This window comes from Rhinoraja longicauda, chromosome 30 (genome assembly GCF_053455715.1).
Source record: "Rhinoraja longicauda isolate Sanriku21f chromosome 30, sRhiLon1.1, whole genome shotgun sequence".
NCBI classification, from domain to species: domain Eukaryota; kingdom Metazoa; phylum Chordata; class Chondrichthyes; order Rajiformes; family Arhynchobatidae; genus Rhinoraja; species Rhinoraja longicauda.
The window spans coordinates 24,021,228-24,045,580 of record NC_135982.1 but is presented as its reverse complement, the minus strand read 5'-3'; the positions used below and the strand labels follow the sequence as shown (position 1 = coordinate 24,045,580).

Below are 24,353 nucleotides of genomic sequence, written 5' to 3'. Positions count from 1 at the left end.
GCTTGTCTGCCAAAGCAAACTGTAAACACACTTCACAACTCAGCACCCACAACCCACCAAAAACAACTATTTGGTCATGCGCATTTCCCATTGAGTTCTTTGAACATGTGACTAGCATTTGATTTTCAGAAGGCTTTCAATGACATCCCACATAAGAAATTGGTTAACAGTGCAGTTAGATGCAATGTTGTGACAAACCAAATAGAAATAAATGGACCTTTCTCAGGTTGGCACACTGTACAGTACTGCTGGGATTGATACTTATACTCCAGCTTTTTACAATTTAAGTCAATGATCAGACTGAGGGAACCAATGTCATCTTTCCTTTGTGCTGATATTAAATTAAGTATAAATGTGAGCAGGGTGGAATAGACAATAGGTGAAGGAGTAGTCCATTCGGCCCTGGGCCAGCACCACCATTCACTGTGATCATGGCTGATCATCCACAATCAGTACCCCGCTCCTGCCTTCTCTCCAAATCCCTTGACTCCACTATCTTTAAGAGCTCTATCTAACTCTCTCTTGAAAGCATCCAGAGAATTGGCCTCTACTGCCTTCTGAGGCAGAGTATGCCACAGATTCACAACTCTCTGGGTGAAAATGTTTTTCCTCATCTCCATTCTAAATGGCCTACCCCTTATTCTTAAACTGTGGCCCCTGGTTCTGGACTCTCCCAACACCAGGAACATGTTTCCTGCCTCTAGCGTGTCCAATCCCTTAATAATCTTATATGTTTCAATAAGATCCCCTCTCATCCTAAATTCCAGTGTATACAAGCCCAGTCGCTCCATTCTTTCAACATATGACAGTCCCGCCATCCTGGGAATTAACCTCATGAACCTACGCTGCACTTGCTCAATAGCAAGAATGTCTTTCCTCAAATTTGGAGAGCAAAACTGCACACAATACTCCAGGTGTAGTCTCACTAGGGCCCTGTACAACTGCAGAAGGACCTCTTTGCTCCTATACTCAACTCCTCTTGTTATGAAAGCCAACATGCCATTAGCTTTCTTCACTGCCTGCTGTACCTGCATGCTTACTTTCAGTGACTGATGAACAAGGACACCCAGATCTCGTTGTACTTCCTTTTCCTAACGACACCATTCAGATAATAATCTGCCTTCCTTTACATCTTCTACAGAAAGATGTAAAGAAGCTTCAATGAATTATAGACAAGTCTAGTAAGTTAACAAGAATTTGGCTGATGCAAAATAACGTGCAAAAATGTGAGGTTGTCCCTCACTTCCATTGCCCCTGCCCCATCACATGGCACCCCACTCTGCCTTGCCCTCCTACACTACACCCGTCTGCCCTCCTCTCTAACACAACCCCCTCTCCCACACTGCAACCCTCTGCCTCCCTCTCCTGTACTGCAAATCTCTCTGCTCCCAGACTGAAATCCTTTCTTATATCCCACTCTAAATCGTTTGCCCCTCCCCACATTATACCAAGTGTAGCCTCACGTTACTTTCTGTTTTCTTTCACGCCACTGTCGCCGGCGACGACGAACAATTTACCCCCTTTCTCTGCGCCTCCCGACTGTATTACAATTTACCCCCTTTCTCTGCGCCTCCCGACTGTATTACAATTTACCCCCTTTCTCTGCGCCTCCCGATACCACTATTAAAATTCTTACTGACTCTGGCCCCGACCGTCCCGCTTACAGCACCTTTTCACACCGTGCTGGCCTAGCAGGGCTGGTGGCCAATCAACATAGCTCCCGGAATTGCTTTCGTGCGACTACCCCTGCTGGTGGGAGGTCGTAACGGGACAGCGGCATCCTTCAGCAACTCAGTCCGATAGTATGAATCAAGGTTAGGCAACACTTTTGCATGATTGTTCTAAAGAGATACACCAGGCATTTTCTTGGGGCAAGACATAATCAAGTTGCAAAGTAAAGTTCTGTACCTCCTCAAAGTCAGGCAGGTAAAACTCCTGTAGCCAGCACCTGATTATTCCGAACTCCTGATGTTAGGCTCCTGGGTCACAGATGAGCTGGAGTCCAGAATACCCGGGGTCAGAAACATGTAAGCCTGTGGTTGGAACCAGGGTCTCGGCTTCTTATATAATTCCCACTGCCTTTAAATTCACCAAGGTCACTGGAAACCGTCGTATTATACCACAGGCCAAATGTGTAGAAAGGATGTGCAGATGCTGGTTTAACCAAAGATAGATACAAAATGCTGGAGTAACTCAGCGGGTCAGGCAGCATCTCCAGGGAAAAGGAATAGGTGATGTTTTCGGTTGAGACCCTTCTTCAAACCGAGAGTCATGGGAGAGGGAAACTAGCCACAACCTTGAAAATATCCTGGTCCTCAACCCAGTCGGAAACAACTGATCCTTTTGGGCGATATTAATACCAGTATACATTCCTTACTACTTCCTTGCTCTCTGACAACTCAAATAAGGTCTGCCTCTTGACCCCATCAGAGAATGAGGTTATTATAGTGTAAATCCTGTTTTACCAGTGGTACAGTTGTATGTCCTCCTGATAATAGTCTGATTGAAGTTCAAGATTGTCTGCATTACCTGTGCCACGGCTGGTGCCGCCAACCAGTGCTGGATAGCCCACCGAATGATCTGCTTTTTTATCTTCATCAATCTGGTGCCAAATTTACAGCATCAACAGAAGCATTGGTACTAGAAGATTGATGTCAAAGTTCTCAATGACCATGCAGACCAATATAAATTAATGTACATAAATTAATGTATATGAATTAATATTGCTCTTTAACTAGGCTTCAGAACACAGTTTTTAGAAGGGTCCCAATCCAAAATGTCACCTATCTATCTTCTCCAGATAGACTGGCTGACTGACCTGCAGAGTTACTCCAGCACTTTGTGCCTTTTTAAAAAATCATATTTCTTTTGTCCATTTACGGTTTTCTAATCAACATTTGCCTTTTTTGGCTGAATCTGGTTTTTAGCAGTGACCATTTTTAAAAGTCAATAGAATCCTAACAGTACAAATAATAAGTTTCTTTGTGAGGCCTCCCCACCCAACAATGGGGGTTGGAGTGCACCTAAGTTTAATGTTCTTTCTCCTGCTGCCTGTCACTCAATTCAAACTCTCTCCATAGGCATATAGCATTGATATCCTTCAAACTTGGAGATGTGTGGATATTTTGTCATTATTTTTGTATGTCTTCTGATTTCCCTCAGAAGGATAAAAGGTTAGTTAAACTGTTATGTAATCTATATCTATAAAGAAACAGATTTGTTCATCTGTGAAATAAACAAATAGTAATTGTAAACCAGCACTAATTCTTGAAAATGTACTAAAAAGGGTATCTCTATTTCACATGGTTAAGCTTTCATCCTGTTTTTTCTCCCCATTCTTTCCCTTTCTTTTTGTTTTACATATATTTTCTGACTATTATATCCATATTTCTTTCCTTCTCCATCGCAAAGGAGACTCTCCGTGTTCTGCTCGTTTACTTTGTCGGCTTAACAAAAGTGACCAAACAGGTGATTACAAAAATGTTAAAACTTTAGGTGACCAGTTCCTACGGTTCACAAATTCACTCGAAGGAACTTCTGAAATCACGGACCCTATTCATCGAGTCTTGGGAAGAGAAGGGGAGACAGGTAAGTCACATCCTTTGGCTGGTTAAAAATTCTTGAAACCTAACTTTAAATTCAAAGGCAATGCTCATATCCATTCTACAAATAATAGATAAAAGCTGCATTTTTTCAAAAACAAATATTTCTCACTTAACTAAGTCAGGTGGTAGCTGGGCATGCTTCTGCCCCATCCACCCTCAATGATCACTGTCTTTCACAACAGTTTTGTGAGAAAATCGCTCAAATTCCTGTGTACAAGCCTGTCTCTAACAAAAATAAAATTCTGGGGTAAAGGCCATGGTAATTTGTGGATGGTCATTTTAAAACCTTGGAGCCTAGTGTGCCTTCAGCAGCCCAAAAATCTAATTGGTTACAAGAGACCTCGTAGGCTGGTCCCAGAAGCTCGGGCCTCAATTGGCCTCTGTTGCTCAGGCTTGATATTGTATAGGACTTGGCAATTACATTCCATGGATGCTCTTGGAGGCACAGATGATCACAAGATTCCAGAGCATTATTGAGGGAAATGTAGGACAATCCTTTTCAGAGTTCTGACCATTATTTCTCCCTCACCAATATAACCAGAATAGACTAAATGTTTTTCAACGGTTTGTGGGACCTTGCTGTGAAACTATGATTAAATTTCAAAATAACTTAATTGAACGCCAAGTGTTTTGAAATCCCCTGAGACCAGGAAAGGTGATTTTTCTTCAAATTTTCCTGCCGAAAGATTCTCTGAAACATGGCAGCCTGGGCACTACATTGGCATGTACATAGGGAGTTCCACCTCAATTAGTCTTCAAGAATGAATAGCATTACAAAATTGTGGATATTATTGAAATTTATTGCAGATAACATGCTGGTGTGTCATCTTACCTTTCAGTTGAAGTTTTGATTCCTTTGAAAGGATCTCCCGTTGCCATTTATTGTCTGACCCCAGAGCTGAGTTGGAATACCATCAGCAATCCTATGACCTACTGGTGGAGAGAGGGGAAGTCCCAGGCACATGTCATAGGTATGTTGCACAAAATTTGCTTGATGGTTTCAACAGACTTTCATTAGTTTCTGCAGAATTAATTGCCATCACACCCTCAGTATATGAAAAAGCAAATATACAATGAAGTGATAAATTATGGGAGTGTGTGAACAAACAAAAATAATAGTAAAAACATCCTATTTGCCTCCCCAATACTCCTCATCCTGGGAAAAAGATGTCTCTTTTTTAAATATAAAAATGCCCGATTTACTAAATGTTTGTTCTCCTTGCTTACAGTAAATGGGTTTTTTTGTTTGAAAAGTTCAAATGTTGAATCCTGGTCATTAGGTTACTTTTTAAAGTGTTGAAGGTTGTTGCCTCCATTCTCTAACCAAGCATTGAGTTCCAGCATGTCATTATTCTTTGGGTGAAAACAATTTCCCTCAACTCTTCTCTAATCCTTTAACCAATTAACTTAAATCTATGACTCCTAATTCCTAGTCATTTTGCTGACTGGATAGCACGCAACACAAAGGCTTTTCGCTGTAGACACAAAATGGTGGAGTAACTCAGAGTGTCCGGAAAGAAGGGATGGGTGACATTTCGGGTCAAAATCCTTCTTCAGACTGAGAGTTAGGGGAGAGGGAGTCTAGAGTTATGGAAGGGTAAGGTGTGAAAACAACAGATCAAAGCAGATGGTGGTAAGGAAATGTAGATTAAAATACACTAATTATTGAATTTTGCCAATGGAAATAGGCACCACTTTGTTTGTCCTATGAAATTAGGCTTTCATAATTTTATACGTCAATTAGGTATCCTCTGAGTTTCATTTGTTCCAAATAAAACGATTCTAGTACAGTTAGTATCCCCAACGCTACAATTCTCCAATTTTGGCAACGCCCTTGTAAATCTTCTCTAGATCCTTCCCTTTGTGCAGTGACCAGAACAGTGCACAGTACTCCAACTGAGGCCTAACAATTAATACAATTAACATAGAACAAGAAAAGTACAGCAAGGAATAGGCCCTTGACCCATAATGTCCTTGCCAAACATTATTCCAAGATAAACTAATCTTCAAACTCCCACAAAGTTGTGGAGTAATTGAGTGGGTCAAACATCATCTTTGGAGGACATGGATAGGCGACATTTTGGGTAAGACCCCTGCACATAATCCATATCCCGTCATATCCATGTGCCAACTTGAAACCTCTTAAACACCATGGCATAATTTCACTGCTTTCATATTTGTCTTTCTGACAATAACGACAAATATTTTGTTTGACATTTGCTTTCTTAATGCACCTAAGATCCTTTATACTTATTAGAGTTCCATTTACTATTTTCGCTCACCTTTTTTGTCCTTCACAAATACATTTCTCCTAATAAGTTCCATTTGATAATCCAGATCTAGCCAGAAAATTGGGAACATTAAGATCTTTGTGACAAAACATCTTTAACCTTAAAAGCAAACCCTGGTTCGCTTCTCACAGATATGGGCTGAGTTGCTGAATATTTCCAGCATTTTCTGTTTTTATTTTAAATTTTTAGCATCTGCAGGTTTCTTTGATTTTCACTTACTTTCAAGCAGCTGTTTCACTCCACTTTTGTTAAACCATACCTTAGAAGGGCAAAATGTTTACTCTTGAAACAAGATAAATCGTTGCTGTAAATCTGTATCATAAGCAAAGAATTATTTTTGAATAGCAGGGCGATGGGACCAACTGGTTATTTCTTCTAGAGGACTGGCATAAGAATATTAGATCAGACAGCCTTCTACTGTTCAGTAGAATTCATTGGTTCTCTATGATGACCACTGCATCAACCTGTCTAGCAGGAGAAGGCGATCAATACAGAGTACGGCTCGACGGGAGTCTGATGTTGCTAAACTGGGAAACTTCGCAGGCCACTGGTTTCTATTATTGCACCGTGAAATACATCAGAGGCCAGAAAGAATACAGCCTCCCACTCCAGTTTTGTTTAGTAGGTGAGTGAAACTCCAGTGAAGTTGTTTATGTGGACTACATATGTAAAGAACCATTTGTTTGCTTCCCAAATCAAAACTCACTCATGTATAAATCTGATTGCAAAGCACTGTACATTGTGCTATGCAGTTGAAAATGCTGTTCCTCCAGAATTAAATGTAGAAGCTAATATGTCTGAGTTACTTTGCATTTCTTCAGAAATTCTATTGGGTACCTCTCGATGAGCTTGAGTGGCTGCCACCATTTCCATGTGCAGCACATCAAGCACTCTAGCACAGGAACAGGTCCTTTGGCCCACAATGACTGTGCTGAACAAGATGCCAAGCCACATCTTATCTGCCTGCACATCATCCATATCCTTCCATTCCCTGTATATCCATATCCCTATCCAAAAGTTTCTTAAATGCCAGTATCATATTTGCCTCAACCACCACTCCCGGCAGCACATTCCAGGCACCCACCTGTTTAAGAAACACATCTCCTTTAAACTTTACCCATCTCACTTTAAGGCTATGCCATCTAGTATTTGATTTTTCTATCCTGGTTAAAAGGTTCTGACTGTCTACCCCATATATGCCTCATAATATTATTTTACATATTCAAGTGATGTAATTCCCATACTCTCTATTGTTTCAAATATATTGTTGGATACCCACAGAACATTTAGGTTTTGCTTGTGCTATGCCCGATTGGAATCCTACTAAGACAAATTCCGTTACAGTAAAATTCCAATAATTCAGCATTCTCCCGATTTTGTTGGTGCAGGATTAGCAAATTTTCTAGACTATTAGAAGTTATTTTTAGTAATATTCCAATACACATTTAATCAACTTTTTTTTAGATTTTATGTGGTATCCAAAGAACCAGATAATGTTTAAATGGAGCATAGGAACTGGGACCCCAGTGAGACAAAATGAAGCACAAGAACCGGGCTCCGATGAATGGGAAGAGAGCATAGAAAACCGGAGAGTGGGAAGTGAGTGTGGCAAATATTACCCTGTGAGCCAGATGCCAAACAACTGGGATTTCAGAATCATTGTTTAGCTTAGAATTGGAGTTTTATTGTAGTTTCCTTCTATCCTTTGGCACCCATTACAGCTGTGACTTGACCTACAATGGCCCCGAACATAGAATCTCATAAAAATTGGCAGCACCCATCTCCCAACACGTCATCCCTTGATCTTCCAATGGCTGATTTATTTCTCTCTATCCCTCAATTCTCCACTGGCTGAAATTATCTTTCTCCGCAGGCCCTGACTGATTACAAAACAAATAGCCCAAAACCTATTTTTCCCAAGGTTAAACCAACCCATCCCTGTACCCCATCCTCATACTCTGCTGGCTGAACAAACTTCCACCATCCATCTACTCGAACTTGAACTGAACCCAAATTTCCCTGCCATCCTCTGATCAGGTCTCTGGCCTCTGGTTATCTCCTCCTTATGCAGACCCTCCACAAACTCCCACCCCCCCCCCCTCCAAAGTCCCAGTCTCAGTTCTGGATAGTAAAATTTTCTTTATACCTTAATACATTGATTTAATTCAAACATTGCAATCTGCCAGTGTTCAGTTTCGCAATTTGCAAGAACAGGGTACAAGCAAAAAGTGAATCAGAGGATGGAACCATGCTTCCTGTTTGACTATAGAACCTTAATCCAGACAATGTTTAAAATAAAATGTGTTTTCTCCTTCTCTAGCCTACCACATGCCATTTCGAAGTCTCCAAGTTAATGTGCAGTTTAAAACCACAACTTGTGAAAAGCATTATGTGATGAATTCTGTTAAATCTCTGGAGTCAGTGTTGAGCTCTATGTGTAGACAGTTTTCCTGTGTGATAACAAACACGACCTTTAATTGCACACAATGGGAAACATTGGCAGGTGCAGTGGAGCATCACATTCAGCTCAAAATCCCAGGTATGTGGACACAGACTTAATGTTATAGATTGCTGCATTACACGCGAAGCAAAACTAGGATAGTCATTCCAATGGATAAATATGTCAGTTGATGGGGAATTGATCTTCATGGTGCTGAATCTCACAGTGCAGGCTTGTTTCAAGTTTATTCCCTTCCTACACAAAGCTTATTTTCTTTTCCTACGCAGTGCAGTCACAAGGTGAAGATATAATTATGCCCTGCAAAACTGGCCAAGAGTGCCACAATGAAGAGGCATTAAGGAAGGTAAGGATCATGCGGGGAATAGATTAATTCCATCACCAAATAATACTTACAATCCATTTAATACAGGTGCTTGCTCTGGCAGTGTTTGATGAGCTAATGAAAAGTAGTGTTTGCTCTGTATGTAACTGTTGATGTACCTGAATTTGGCATGGTACTGCGAAAGGAGATTTATGCTGTACTTGACTCATGCTGTACTTGCTCAGTTAGGGTTTAATTGGGCAGTATTGCGGGGGAATTGCTCTGCTTCTTACTAATCCTATGCTGTCCTAATAGATTGGGGAAACAAGTGTGAGCATGTTATTTCTTCCAATCTGTTCCAAGGATGGTTTACAAAGTGAATTGGCCTCTAGTAGATCAGTGGAACCTACGAATGTGCAAGATATATGTCACCCTCGCTGAATGGCCTGGTCCACTGGTGAGATCTACCCTTAGCTCACCAACTGTGAATGCTGACCCAGCTGTTCAATTGTAGCAGGAAAGTACTTTCAGGAAGGGATTATGGACCAGTTATTTAAATAATGCAATTGTGCATTCTTCTTGCTGTGAGTCTGCAGTTGAGTGCTACTTGGTTTCAGATAACAACATCAAGCCATCATAGTTGGTAATCAAGAGCCCAACGCATATCCAAGTGGTTGGGATAGATCTCTGCTACATGTTCAGAGCTAAAAGTAATATGAATCCAGCCTCATGTGTTTAATTGTAAGTCAGTTTGTCATGGTGCTGGGATTTACCATTCTCAACACTGGTTAGAAACAACTGGTTAATTAAATTTCTGTATAAAATTTTGGTGGTAAAGGAATCGTAACATGAATTTGCTAAATAACATAGTTTGTATGGTTCGTTTGGGGAAGCCAGATTACCCCTCCTATCAACTATTAATTATTGGTATTTCTCACAAATCAAAACATATACTTCAGAAATGCATGATATTTTGCACTTGCTGACTTCAACATACGTGCACCTATCTCAGTACATTTTTGACAGATGGTTGTGGGGCTTGGAACAATATAAGATCAGAGCTTAGTACTGGAGCAATCAGCTATTTAGTCTTCCAGAGAAGCGCCTCTAGTATTGGCATCCAGCGAATTGGGAGCTTAGCAACCAGTATTGGGGATAACTGCCAGCATGGCTTCTGAAGATTTGGCCCAATCTGGTGAGAAATTGAAAGGGCTGTGGCCAAAGTGAAAGGTAACAAGCAATTATAGGAAAATGAACAAGCAGTATGCTTTATTGAAGTGTAAAATAAGGCACCTAGAACAATTAATGGATATGAAATACATGTGCATGAAATTTGGATTTTGAGCAACAAAATGTTAAAGTGGGCAGGATAGACGTGAGCAAGAAGTCTGAATTGTGTATTAGACTGTTATATTACAGATGTAAAAAATGTTACAGAACATAGAATAATACAGCATAGGAAAAGGCCCTTCAGCCCACAATGACTGCCGTACGATGCCAAGACCAAATCTTATCCAAATCCCTCCATTCCTTGCACATCCATATGCCTATCCAAATGAATCTTAAATGTCACCATCATATCTGCCTCAACCACCTCCCACAGCAACGCGTTCCAGGCATTCACCTCCTCCATGCACATCTCTAAATTTTGCCCTCTCACCATCTTACATATGTTTATTATAAATCATAAATTATAAATCAGGGAATCGCGTCTGTCAAATCTGAGGAGGGTAACTGATATACTATCTGCTTTCTTTGCAGGCCTTCCAGAAAATACATACATTTATAACCCAGTCTAAGTTTGTCCTGGACACCTATGACGATGTGCCTCCTCTCTACTATGTGGAGGGATCTTTTAAGGCAATGAAGGTGGATCACTGCCTAGCAGGGATGGGAAAGTTATTTGGGAGGAATAGACCCTGCGTGGATTGCTGTGGTAAACATTTTTCTTTATTCAAATAAGGCCATGCAAAATAGTTACCACTTCTGATTAGGGAATCAAGAATACAGAGACATAATCTTATATTTAGAGTCAGGCTATTCAAAAGAACAAAAAAAGGAAGCATATTTTCCTTACAAAAGATTGATAGGAATGTAGAAATATCTCCCCTCAAATTCCTGTGGGTAATGGATCTTTTGTATTTTTGGGATCTGGGCATTCTGGTAAGGCCAGCACTTATTGCCCAGTCCCAACCACCCGTGAGGTGGTAGTGATCCACTTCTTGAATCGCTATAGTCCTTCTGTTGAAGATACTCCTACAGTTCAGTTGGGCAGATAGTTGCAGGATTAAAACCCAGCCACAATGAAGTACCGTGCTTCCAAGGTGGAATAATGCATGCCTTGTGGTGGATCCAATAGGCGCTGATGATAGACACAAAATGCTGGAGTAACTCAGTGGGACAGGCAGCATCTCTGGAGAGGAATGGGTGACGTTTCGGGTCGAGAACCTTCTTCAGAGACTCGACCCGAAATGTCACCCATTCCTCTCCAGAGATGCTGCCTGTCCGGCTGAGTTACTCCAGCATTTTGTGTCTATCTTTGGTATAAACCGGCATCTGCAGTTTCTTCATACACCATAGGTGCTGATGTTCCCTTGTGCCTACTGCTCATGTCCATACGTTTGGGAGATGCTGGTAGAGTATGGCCTGGGTGAGTAACCAGAGTGCATTTTGCATATGTTGCATAGCATAGTCACGAAGATTTGGTAATGGAGGGAATAAAGGTTTAGGCCAGTCAAGTAGGCTGCTTTGTCCTGAATAATGTTGAGCTTTCTGAGATTTGTTCGCACTGCAGTCATCCAGGAAAGTGGAGAAAATTCCAACATACTCCTTATTTGTGCCTTGCTGATAGTAGAAAAGCCTTATGGTGTCTGGAGGTATGTCACTTGCTGCAAGATACTCAGCTTTTGACCTGCACTTGTCACATTTATGGGGCCAGTCCAGTTTCTGGTTAATGGGGAGACCCCAGGATATTAATGATGAGGGATTCAGTGATGGTAATGCCTTTGAATGTCAAGAGCTGCTTGCTAAAATCTCCCTTGTTGGAGATGCTATTGCCAGGCACTTTTATAATATGAATGTTACTTGCCATTTCACAGCCCATGCACAAACAATGTCATGGTTTGTTACATGTAGGCATGGGCTGCTTGATTTTCTGAGTAATTGAAAAAAAATTGAATGCAGTACAATTATCAGTGAACATCCCAACTTCTGACCTTAAGATAGAGCATCAAAAATGGCTGGGCCTGTGTTATACGTGAATTTTGCCCAGTCTGTGACCCATAGCATTATGTTTAAAGCCCAGAGTGCTGTGGCCGGTAGCGGTATATTTAAACCCCATGGCGCTGCAGCCTGCAGCTCTTTGTTTAAATTCCCACGCGCTAAGCCGACAGCGCTTTATTTAAACCTTTGCGCGCCAAACCAGTAGTGCTGTGTATTGCTTTGCGCGCCAAGTCTGTAGCGCTGTGTGTATTATAAGAAGATAACTGCAGATCCTGGTACCAATCGAAGGTTTTTATTCACAAAATGCCGGAGTAACTCAGCAGGTCAGGCAGCATCTCGGGAGAAAAGGAATGGGTGACGTTTCGGGTCGAGACCCTTCTTCAGACTGTATTGATTTGCGCACCAAATCTGTAGCGCTGTGTATTGCTTTACGCGCCAGTCTACGGCTGATAGCGCTTTGTTCCCAAAGGGGGGGGGGGGGGGTAATAGGTAATAGTTTGGTAATTGGTAATAGTTTGAATTTGTGAGCAGCGCTTTTGACCAGGACTTACTGGCGGTTATTTCAACGCCAGGAAGCCAGGGAAGTTAGGTTATGTACGAGAGGGGTTCACTGATGGGCTGAATCTATCAGCGCCGCGGATGGAGGCAGAGAGAGAGAGAGAGAGAGAGTTTACTGCTGTAAACCGGACCCCGCGCATACCAAGACAAGTATTGTTTTTGTTCTCTCTTGCCAATAAAACTGATTTGTAACTAAACAGAGAAGTGAGCCTTTTTCTGTTCTACTAGTCAGATCCTTGAACCTGTTCCCTTGAACCAATTGGCGTAGTCGGCAGGATCTGACGAATAGAATAGAAAATGTTTGGTAAAAAGAAATAGCAAACGAGATGGAGATATTATGTTTGAGGGAGGTGATTGAAGGATAAGCAGAGCCATGAATATTTGTACAATTATTTCAGCAAACAGAGAAGGCCAAATGGCACATGTGATCTTTACAGTATACCCTAGTTCATCAAATAACACAGAGATTGTTTACATGTACCGGAGAGATTTAATATCTTGATTTAATATCAAATCTGCAAGAAAACATCCTCAACAATGTAGCGATGTGCTGCGTTTTCAGTCAAGATCATTATGTGTGCTGAGAATTCACAACCAAAACCCACTCAGCTATCAGCATGAATCCAGAATAAAAGCATGAAAATGCAACTCAGGATAGAAGGCCATAACAATAGTTTAAATAAATCACAGAGCATGCTTGATTGATCAAACTAATTTCATTTATAATCCTGATTGCATGGCAGCAGGGGAGAATTTAAATCTCATCAGTTCCAGCGTTGATTTGGCCAAATAAGATAGAATCACACAGCATGGAAACAGGCCATTTGGCCCAACTCATTCATGCTGACTAATTAGCATCCTACTGTATTAATCTCATCACCAGTACTTGGTCCGTAGCCCTATATGCCTAAGCGATTCACCAATTACTCTTCCAGACATTTTTTTCCATTCCATCAATAACTCAGCTTCAACCACTCTTTCAGGCAATGCATTTCCGGTACACAGATTATGTATGCCTGATTTACAGGCATATGTTTGTTTCTACGAATGGCAGAACTAGTTGCTTCTCACTCTCCAATTTTAGTAATTGTTCTTTATTACAATATTGTGGCAGTATGATTATCATATTGTAATTTTTGCCTACAAACAGAACTTATTCATCACCCAGGGATGGCCTGTACTTACCACTCTCTGGTAAAGACATTCATGCTCACTTCACCCTTACCCTAAACCAATGTCTCTAGTTTTATCTATCTTTGATATGATGAAAAGACACGAGATGAACATGAACACCTATAGGGCAGAAAGAGATGAAAGGCCAGCACCTTTCCAGATGAAAAAAATGGTATAAGATGTGTTGACTGACTGCTTATGCTTTTCACACAGTGACTTGTGGGCCAGGTTCTTATAGCCCCAACGAGACATCCATCTGTATTCCATGTCCAAACAATTTTTACCAAGATAGATTTGGCAGGACTCGATGCCTGGCTTGTCCTGTAGACCTTCAAACAAATGGAGAGGGAGCAGTATCTTCAACTGATTGCCATAATGAAAGGTTTCAAGGAAGGCTGTTGGACTTCAAATCAGAAAAGTCTGGCGTGAATGATTCAACAGGTAATAACAGGATCAATGTAATGGATGTTCCAGAAACATATGAAATCCTTAAAGGATTGGACAGGCTAGATGCAGGAAAAAAAATTCCGATGTTGGGGGAATCCAGAACCAGGGGTCACAGTTTAAGAATAAGGGGTAGGCCATTTAGGACTGAGATGAGCAAAAACTTTTTCACCCAGAGAGTTGTGAATCTGTGGAATTTTCTGCCACAGAAGGCAGCGGAGGCCAATTCACTGGACGTTTTCAAGAGAGTTAGATTTAGCTCTCAGGGCTAAAGGAATCAAGGGATATGGGGAAAAAGGAGGAACGGGGTACTGATTTTAGATGATCAGCCATGATCATATTGAATGGCGGTGCTGGCTCGAAGAGCCAAATGGCCTACTCCTGCACCTATTTTTCCATTTTTTTCTCGAAGGTATTTATTCACAAAATGCTGGAGTAACTCAGCAGGTCAGGCAGCATCTCAGGAGAGAAGGAATGGGCGACGTTTCTGGTCGAGATCCTTCTTCAGTCTAAAGAAGGGCCTCGACCCGAAACGACGCCCATTCCTTCTCTCCTGAGACGCTGCCTGACCTGCTGAGTTACTCCAGCATTTTGTGAATAAATACCTTCGATTTGTACCAGCATCTGCAGTTATTTTCTTACACTTTCTATGTTTTCTAATCTGCATAATATTTATACAATGCACTGCCATCTGCTAATGAGTATTATTTTAATAACTTTATGTTGCGGAAGAGAAATAATCATATTTGATCATTGTCCAACACAGGAAAGTCAATGTTTCTGATAAATTTAGTGATAGAAATGAACTATTACATGGGGCGGAGAGTGTAATAGGGCAATTTTGATGCAACTTTACAAGACGCTGGTAAGACGGCACCTGGAGTATTGTGCATAGATTTGGTCTTCATATTGAATGAGGATGTGTTTGCATAAGAGGCAATGCAGAGAAGTTTTGTCAGGTTGACTCCTGGGTTGAGGGGGCTGAGATTGAGCAGATTGGTCTATACTCAGGAGAATGGAAGAATGAAGATGATGACACTGAAAAATAAGATGGACGCTGAGAAGATATTTCTTCCAGAAGATGTTTAGAATTTGGGTTATCCATTTCAGAGGGAGATGAGAAAGAATTCTCTATTAACCCTGCTTTATTTTACCTCAGTTATCTCTTTCAATCTCCCCTTGCATGTTGCTTTGAACTGATTGCAAGTTATGGTTTTGCCCTCCATTTGTGGAGAGCAATCTATCTGCATATAATGTAGAGGCAGTGTCATTGAATACTTATTCAAGACAAAGACTGATAGATATCTATATACTAAAACTAGTTTGTTTGTTTGTTTGTTCCTGAATTACAGCCAAAACGGTGCATGATAGCGTGACAATTTTAGGCCCACCTTACTCACCATCATCCCTTTGGTGCTAATGGAAAAAGTTTCATTGAAATCGGTGTTATATTTTAAAATTTATTCACATTTTAAAGTTTAAATCTATCGCCGAGGGAGGGGGAGGAGGGAGGATAAGGGGGACTGAAAGGGATGGAGTGGGGGGGGGGGGGGAGGGAGGGGTGGAGGGGGAGAAGGGGGGGGAGAGGAGGGGAGAAGAGGGTGCTGCACCAATGCAGGAGAGGTTTGGGCCCAACGGGTCCACTTAGTCTAGTTTAGACTAAAAGGCAGTCAAGGGATATGGTGAGAAAGCAGAATGTTAAGGCCAAGACTGGATTAAGCCAGATCTTAATTTCATGGCCTATTTCTGCTCCTGTTTTTAATATTCTTCTGTTCTTGCAGCTCCAAGGGAAGAAAGGCAGATCCGCAGTTCCACTCATTTCCTGATAACGATTATTGTGTGTAGTCTGGCATTCTTGGGAACCACTGCTCTAACAATATACTGGTGAGTGAATTCTGTGATGATCAGATACTTGTTTAATGTGAAATCTAAATGAATATGGAAATGGTGGAAGATCTTCTCCAATTCTCATGAACAAGACCTGTGAGAGGGGAAAAAATAATCAAGTTTTGGTTAAAAAAACACTTTATTTCACAAATGGAGGGCAAAGCCATAACTTGCAATCAGTTCAAAGCAACATGCAAGGGGAGATTGAAAGAGACAACCGAGGTAAAATAGAGAAGGAGGGTTAATTAAGAAATTCCCGAACATGTACCCAGGAAAGAGATTTTTATCGTGCCTTTTATGACCCTTATAGGTCCTCTCTGAGATCGCATGTTCTGGAATAGTGGCACTGGCAGATTAGAGCACTTTGTGCACAGCAACGTCTCATAAACAGCAGTGTGATTATGGCCTGATAATTTGCGATGTGGTTGAAGTACAAGTATAGTTTAGGATGCTATTCTGAATTTCCCAGCTTTGCCCACACTTTTCTGTGCATCTGTGACAGCAGATAAGGACTGTTTATACCTCAACTTAAAAGCTACACTTCTAACCATGCAGCATCCCTCAGAACAACACCAGCATCTCACCTGAAGGGTCAAGTGTGGTACCACTTCTGAGTTAAAGTAAGACATCTATGTGATGGCTATTGCTGAAATTCCTATTTAAGTCATTTTCTCACCCTGCTCTAATTAGCACCTCTTCAAATGATGTAAAGTTGTGCCAATAGTTTCATTTGGGATGGGTGCACAATAAGTAATAATCGAGATCACTATATTTGTCTTGGGCAAATCTCATGGGTTTCCCTATTAATCTCTCCTGTGTGTCAATTTGTGTTTGTTGCAAAAGCGTTATGGTAAAGAATATTTCCCACTAATTTAACATTACCTGTTCCTGAACTTTGGTGAAGATTGTTGAATCATAACTGACTTGTTAGTACTGAGCTAGTTTCCCTTCACTATTCATTTAACACAGATAGTGTTATTAGAAAACAACTCTGTCCATCTTTGTGTTGGACTATCAATTTTATTATTGGTCTGGAAATAGTCCATTACTAGGGTCTTTCTAATTCCATAGTCCGCGTTATCTCTAAGCATTTTCTTCTATTACATCAGTCCCACATACTCTTCCAATTCCATTCCCTGTTGCTGGAAAGCAAGATCCTCCACAAAATCATTTTTATCACAGTACTTCTGCTTCTGCAATGTACTTCACTGCTTCCACACATTTGATACCCAATAGCAACATATGGACTTTTATGGAGACTCTTCTTCCTGTACCACTCAATTTCTGATCATCTATTTTCCCTTCTCTGGTTACATAGGTTAGAGTCATAGAGTCAAAAACAGACCTGTCAGTCAACTGAGTCTGCACTGACCATCAAACATCCATTTACAGTGCCATAGAATGATACAGTGTTGAAACAGGCCCTTCAGCCCAACTTGCCCACACCGGCCAACATGTCCCAACTACACCTGCCAGCATTTGGTCCTTATCCCTCCAAACCTATCGTATCCATGTTCCTGTCTAACTGCTTCTTAAATGTTGGGATAGTCCCTGCCTCAACTGCTTCTTCTGGCAGCTTGTTCATATATCCACCACCCGTTATGTGAAAAAGTTATCCCTCAGATTCCTATTAAATCTTTTCCCCTTCACCGTAAACATATAACATATAACATATAACATATAACAACTACAGCATGGAAACAGGCCTGTCCGGCCCTACCAGTCCACGCCGACCATTCTCCCTGACCTAGTCCAATCCCCTCCAATCCCCTCCTATCCATATACCTATCCAATTTACTCTTAAATAATAAAATCGAGCCAGCCTCCACCACTTCCACCGGAAGTCCATTCCATACAGCCACAACCCTCTGAGTAAAGAAGTTTCCCCTCATGTTACCCCTAAACCTTTGTCCCTCAATTCTGAAGCTATGTCCCCTTGTTGGAATCTTCCCCACTCTCAAAGGGAAAAGCCTACCCACGTCAACTCTGTCCGTCCCTCTCAAAATTTTAAAAACCTCTATCAAGTCCCCCCTCAACCTTCTACGCTCCAAAGAATAAAGACCCAACCTGTTCAACCTCTCTCTGTAGCCTAAGTGCTGAAACCCAGGCAACATTCTAGTAAATCTCCTCTGTACCCTCTCCATTTTGTCGACATCCTTCCTATAATTTGGCGACCAGAACTGCACACCATACTCCAGATTCGGCCTCACCAATGCCCTGTACAATTTCAACATTACATCCCAACTTCTATACTCGATGCTCTGATTTATAAAGGCAAGCATACCAAACGCCTTCTTCACCACCCTATCCACATGAGATTCCACCTTCAGGGAACAATGCACAGTTATTCCCAGATCCCTCTGTTCCACTGCATTCCTCAATTCCCTACCATTTACCCTGTACGTCCTATTTTGATTTGTCCTACCAAAATGCAGCACCTTACACTTATCAGCATTAAACTCCATCTGCCATCTTTCAGCCCACCCTTCCAAAAGGCCCAAGTCTCTCTGTAGACTTTGAAAATCTACCTCACTATCAACTACTCCACCTATCTTAGTATCATCTGCATATTTACTAATCCAATTTGCCACCCCATCATCCAGATCATTAATGTAAATGACAAACAACAGTGGACCCAACACAGATCCTTGGGGCACTCCACTAGACACTGGCCTCCAACCTGACATACAATTGTCAACCGTTACCCTCTGGTATCTCCCATTCAGCCATTGTTGAATCCATCTTGCAACCTCACTATTAATACCCAACGATTTAACCTTCTTAATCAACCTTCCATGTGGAACCTTGTCAAATGCCTTACTGAAGTCCATATAGACAACATCCACAGCCTTGCCCTTATCAATTTCCCTGGTAACCTCTTCAAAAAATTCAAGAAGATTAGTCAAACATGACCTTCCAGGCACAAATCCATGTTGACTGTTTCTAATCAGGCCTTGATTATCCAAATAATTATATATATTGTCCCTAAGTATCTTTTCCATTAATTTTCCCACCACAGACGTCAAACTAATAGGTCTATAATTGCTAGGTTTACTTTTAGAACCTTTTTTAAACAACGGCACAACATGCGCAATGCGCCAATCTTCCGGCACCATCCCTGTTTCTAATGACGTTTGAAATATTTCCGTCATAGCCCCTGCTATTTCTGCACTAACTTCCCTCAATGTCCTAGGGAATATCCTATCAGGACCTGGAGACTTATCCACTTTTATATTCTTCAAAAGTGTCCGTACCTCCTCTTCTTTAATCCTCCTAATTTCCATCACTACTCTACTTGTTTCGCTTACCTCACATAATTCAATATCCTTCTCCTCGGTAAATACCGAAGAAAAGAAATTGTTTAATATCTCCCCCATTTCTTCCGGCTCAGCACATAGCTGTCCACTCTGACTCTCTAATGGACCAATTTTATCCCTCACTATCCTTTTGCTATTGACATATCTGTAGAACCCCTTGGGGTTTACTTTTACATTACTTGCCAAAGCAGCCTCATATCTTTTTTTCGCTTTTCTAATTTCCTTCTTAAGATTCCTTTTACATTCTTTATATTCCTCAAGAACCTCATTTACTCCCTGCCGCTTATATTTATTGTATATCTCCCTCTTTTTCCGAACCAAGTGTCCAATTTCCCTGGAAAACCACGGCTCTTTCAAATTATTATTCTTTCCTTTCCACCGAACAGGGACATAAAGACTCTGTACTCTCAAAATTTCACCTTTAAATATCCTCCATTTCTCTATTATATCCTTTTCATAAAACAACAATTTCCATTTCACTCCTTTTAAATCCTTTCTCATCTCCTCAAAATTAGCCTTTCTCCAATCCAAAATCTCAACCCTTGGTCCAGATTTGACCTTCTCCATAATGATATTGAAACTAATGGCATTATGATCACTAGACCCAAAGTGCTCCTCAACACATACCTCCGTCACCTGACCCATCTCATTTCCTAACAGGAGGTCCAACACTGCCCCTTCTCTGGTAGGCACCTCTACGTATTGCTGCAAAAAACTATCCTGCACACATTTTACAAACTCCAAACCATCCAGCCCTTTAACAGAATGTGATTCCCAGTCTATATACGGAAAATTGAAATCACCCACAATCACCACTCTGTGCTTACTACTAATATCTGCTATCTCCTTACATATTTGCTCTTCCAATTCTCGTTCCCTATTTGGCGGTCTATAATACACCCCTATAAGTGTTGCTAAACCTTTCTCATTTCTGAGTTCCACCCAAACAGCCTCCTTAATCGAGCCTTCTAGTCTGTCCTGCCAAAGCACTGCTGTGATATCCTCCCTGACAAGCAATGCAACACCCCCACCTCTTGCCCCTCCGATTCTATCACATCTGAAACAATGAAATCCTAGAATATTTAATTGCCAATCGCAACCCTCCTGCAACCATGTTTCACTGATCGCCACAACATCATACTTCCAGATGTCAATCCAGGCTCTAAGCTCATCCACCTTTCTTACAATGCTCCTAGCATTAAAATATACACATTTAAGGGACCCATCATTTCTTATTCTCAGTTTATTTCTTTTCCCTTCTTTCTCTCCTACATATTGGGTCTGAGTGTTTCCCTTTTCTGCCTCCTGCCTCACACACTGCCTATTAGCTATCTGTGTTTGAGTCCCTCCCCCCAACCGTACTAGTTTAAAGTCTCCGCAGTTATTTGAGCAAATCTCCCCGCCAGGATATTGGTTCCCCTCGGGTTCAGATGCAACCCGTCCTTTTTGTACAGGTCATACTTCCCCCAGAAGTGGTCCCAATGATCCAGAAACTTGAAACCCTGCTCCCTGCACCAGTTCCTCAGCCACGTATTTATCCTCCACCTCACTCCATTCCTATTCTCACTATCGCGTGGCACAGGCAGTAAGCCTGAGATTATTACTTTGGAAGTCCTTTTTTTTAACTCTCTTCCTAGCCCCCTGAATTCTCCTTTCAGGACCTCTTCCCTTATCCTACCTATATTGTTGGTACCTATATGTACCACGACCTCTGGCTCCTCTCCCTCCCCTTTCAGGATATCCTGGACACACTCAGACACATCCCGGACACCGGCACCAGGGAGGCAAACCACCATCCGGGTCTCCCGACTGCGTCCACAGAAACGCCTATCTGACCCCCTCACTATAGAGTCCCCTATTACTACTGCTCTCCTCTTCCTTTCCCTACCCTTCTGAGCAACAGGGCCGGACTCCTTGCCAGAGGCCCGGGCACCGTTGTTGCCCCCAGGTAGGCTGTCCCCCCCAACAGTACTTAAACAGGAGTACTTATTTCCAAGGGGTACAGCCACCGGGGTACTCCCTAGTCCCTGCCTCTGTTCCTTGCCCCCCCTAACAGTGACCCACTTGTCTACCTCCCGTGGTCTAGGAGTGACCACCTCCCTGTAACTCCTATCTATAACCTCCTCACTCTCCCTGATCAGACGGAGGTCATCAATCTGCCGCTCCAGGTTCCTAATACGGTCCCTTAGGAGCCCCATCTCGTCACACCTGGCGCAGATGTGGATGTCTGGAAGACTATCAGACTCCCAGATTCCCCACATCTGACACCCAGAACAAAAAACTGCCCTGGCAGTCATACTCTCCAAACAAAGCCCCGCGCTCGGTTACTAAACCTACCGCCCGGCCGCTACTCCAACCGCTCCAACCGCCCACCCAAAAGAACTGAGTGATCTCCTGGGAGAGGCGAAAAAACGGATAAAAAACCCAGGCCAATTTGGGAAAAAATCCGGGAAATTCCTCTCCGACCCCAAGCTAGGCGATCGAAACTAGTCCGGGAGATCACACAGGTCTTACTCCTTACAATCCCCACACAATCCCCACACAATCCCCACACACTACTTCCCAAGCAACACAGCTTGGTGCTGCTTGCTGCTGCTTGCTACTGCTGCTGCTTGCTGCTGCTACTGCTGCTTGCTGCTGCTGCTACTGCTGATTGCTGCTGATGCTGCTGCTACTGCTGATTGCTGCAATGTGGTGCTACAAAACCTATGTCCTCTGGTCCTAGATTCACCTATTCTGGGCAAGAGACTCCGTGCATCTACCCGATCTATTTCTCTCATGATTTTATACACCTCGATAAGATCACTCCTCATCCCCCTGTGCTCCAAGGAATAGAGTCCCAGCTTATTCAACCTCTGCCTATAGCTCAGACCCTCTAGTCCTGGCAACATCCTTGTAAATCGTCTCTGTACCCTTTCCAGCTTGACAACATTTTTGCTATAACACAGCGCCCAGAATTGAACACAATACTCTAAAGTGGCCTCGCCAACATCTTATACAACTGCAACATGACCTCCCAATTTCCATACTCAATACTCTGGCTGATGAAGACTTCCCAAAATGCAACACCACACATTTTTCTGCACGAAATCCCATCAACCATTCCTGAGCCCACTTGACTAATTGATGAAGATTCTGCTGCAATTTTTCACAACCGCCGTCACTATCTGCAAAACCACCCACTTTTGAATCATCTGCAAATTTGCTAATCTACAATAGTGTTCTACACTAATCTTGCTTTATTCTTCCATATTCCCATTAACTCTCTCGATATTATGGACAATATACAGTAGCCAATTAATCTAACAACCTAAGTGTATTTCGGATGAGGAAGAAAATGGAGCTCTTGCAGGAAGATTATGCAGACAAAAGGAGATGAGTCACAAGGATGCAAAATCCACCCAGACAGCCCCAGAGGTCTAGGATGGACCGTTAACTAGAACTGTGAGGCTATAGCCTGATTAACTGCACCACAGTGGTGGTGAAATAATAAGAGTTATGCCCTCCTCAAAATTTATGTTATTATGTAAAATGTGTGAGAATTTTACAGGAACTAGTGTAATTGTTTGAGAATTTAAATTCAACATGAAAAGGCTAATATTAATAATATTGATCTTTAAAGAATTGGATTGTCACAAAATACCAAATTATTCTAATTTCCTTTTGGGAGGGAAACCAGATATTCTTGTGTGTTGTGATCTGATCAAGTCCCACACCGAATATTGGTTGGTTCTAAACAACCCTTTGAATTAGACTAGTAAACTTCAAAGGTAACAACAATTGGACAATAAATGTCAGCTCAGGTAGCAAATCTCACCTTAATATTGAAACAAAAAATGCAGTAATTATGGGGAAAATTAAAAAAACAAATTAGAAACATTCAATGATATTATCTTACAAACGGCTTTACTTGGGTGCTTGAATATTCCAGTAATCCTTCTGTCTGTATGTTTGCAGCCTGGTGACATTCCTATGTAAGGATAAAGATGTCACTGCCAATCAGCCTGCACTTAGTGTAAAGGAAATTGAAAATGCAAGCCTGAAAAGCATCAAATCTTCCCCACACAAGCAGATCAGAACAGAGGAACATGGTTCAAATAACAAAAAATAAAAGCAGCATTAATTGAGAGCAACATGAACAGAAGGCGAGCAGCTGACCTCGGAGAAAAAGACTGCAGGAGAACACAGCTGGGACAAACCAGGAAAACAAAGAACAAGAGTTTACAAGGGGTACAATGGCAAGTGCTCAGGAGATGGAGCTAGCAGAGAGCAACAAAATGAAAGAAGCTCTCTTGCCTATGTGTGTGTTGGTCCGGGTGTCTGTATATTTCTGTATGCATATGGTTGAATGGATATGGCTATATTGTTCTGTGAATGTTTCTGTGCCTGTGTTGAGAGCATTTGTGTGTTTTGGTCTCTCCGCATCTGTGTGTGATTCTCTGTAACCAGATATGTGTCTATCTGTCACTTTGTATATATGTGTCTGTGAATGGGTATGTGTGCATGTCTGGGACTAAATGTACAAGTTTGTGGAAACTTCTGAGTGGGCCTGTGAGTATTTTTGACAATTTGCCTTTGTTGTCTGTTGAGAATTGAGAGGGGTAAGCATTGAGTCCTGTTATATATTCTCCTCAAGTGCGGTTGACTCCAGGAGCTCAGAGTGAGAAGAAAATAAATTGAAACTTATACAAACAATGGTTTTGAAATTCTGTTTTTTCATTTCAATCCAAACCTTTTTCCTGGAGTGGAAATGTCCAACACTAGAGGGCATAGCTAAAAGGTGTGAGTCCCAGCCTCAACTACCTTTTCTGGCAGCTTGTTCCATACACCCACCACCCTTTGTGTGAAAAAGTTACCCCTCGGATTCCTATTAAATCTTTTCCCCTTCACCTTGAACCTATGTCCTCTGGTCCTCGATTCCCCGACTCTGGGTAAGAGACTGCATCTAGCAAGAGTGTGCATCTAATAGTGACTGCAAATGATTATGACATTTAAGAGGCTTTTAGATAGGCACATAGAAGTGCAGGAAATAGAGGGATATTGAACATGTACAGGCAGATGCGATCAGTTTAACTAGGCATCATGTTCGGCACA

The 24,353-nt window shown here is 41.8% G+C and overlaps 1 protein-coding gene and 1 pseudogene across 8 annotated transcripts in view; one reads left to right on the top strand and one right to left on the bottom strand.

Annotated features, from left to right (window-relative positions):
- nol9 (nucleolar protein 9) overlaps positions 1 to 4,536 on the bottom strand; it is a 29,744-nt gene extending 25,208 nt beyond the window's left edge. For 3 of the 8 annotated variants that reach the window (XR_013549165.1, XM_078425265.1, XM_078425272.1), the window contains exon 1: positions 1,637 to 1,714. The gene's annotated coding sequence lies outside the window, so the exon portion shown is untranslated. Of the gene's footprint in view, positions 1 to 1,636; positions 1,726 to 4,437 lie in introns of those variants that run through there. The other 5 variants (XM_078425269.1, XM_078425267.1, XM_078425268.1 and 2 more) reach the window with 5 other exon arrangements.
- On the top strand, positions 3,303 to 23,360 carry LOC144608038 (zona pellucida-binding protein 1-like; annotated as a pseudogene).
- Positions 23,361 to 24,353: the final 993 nt, after the last annotated feature.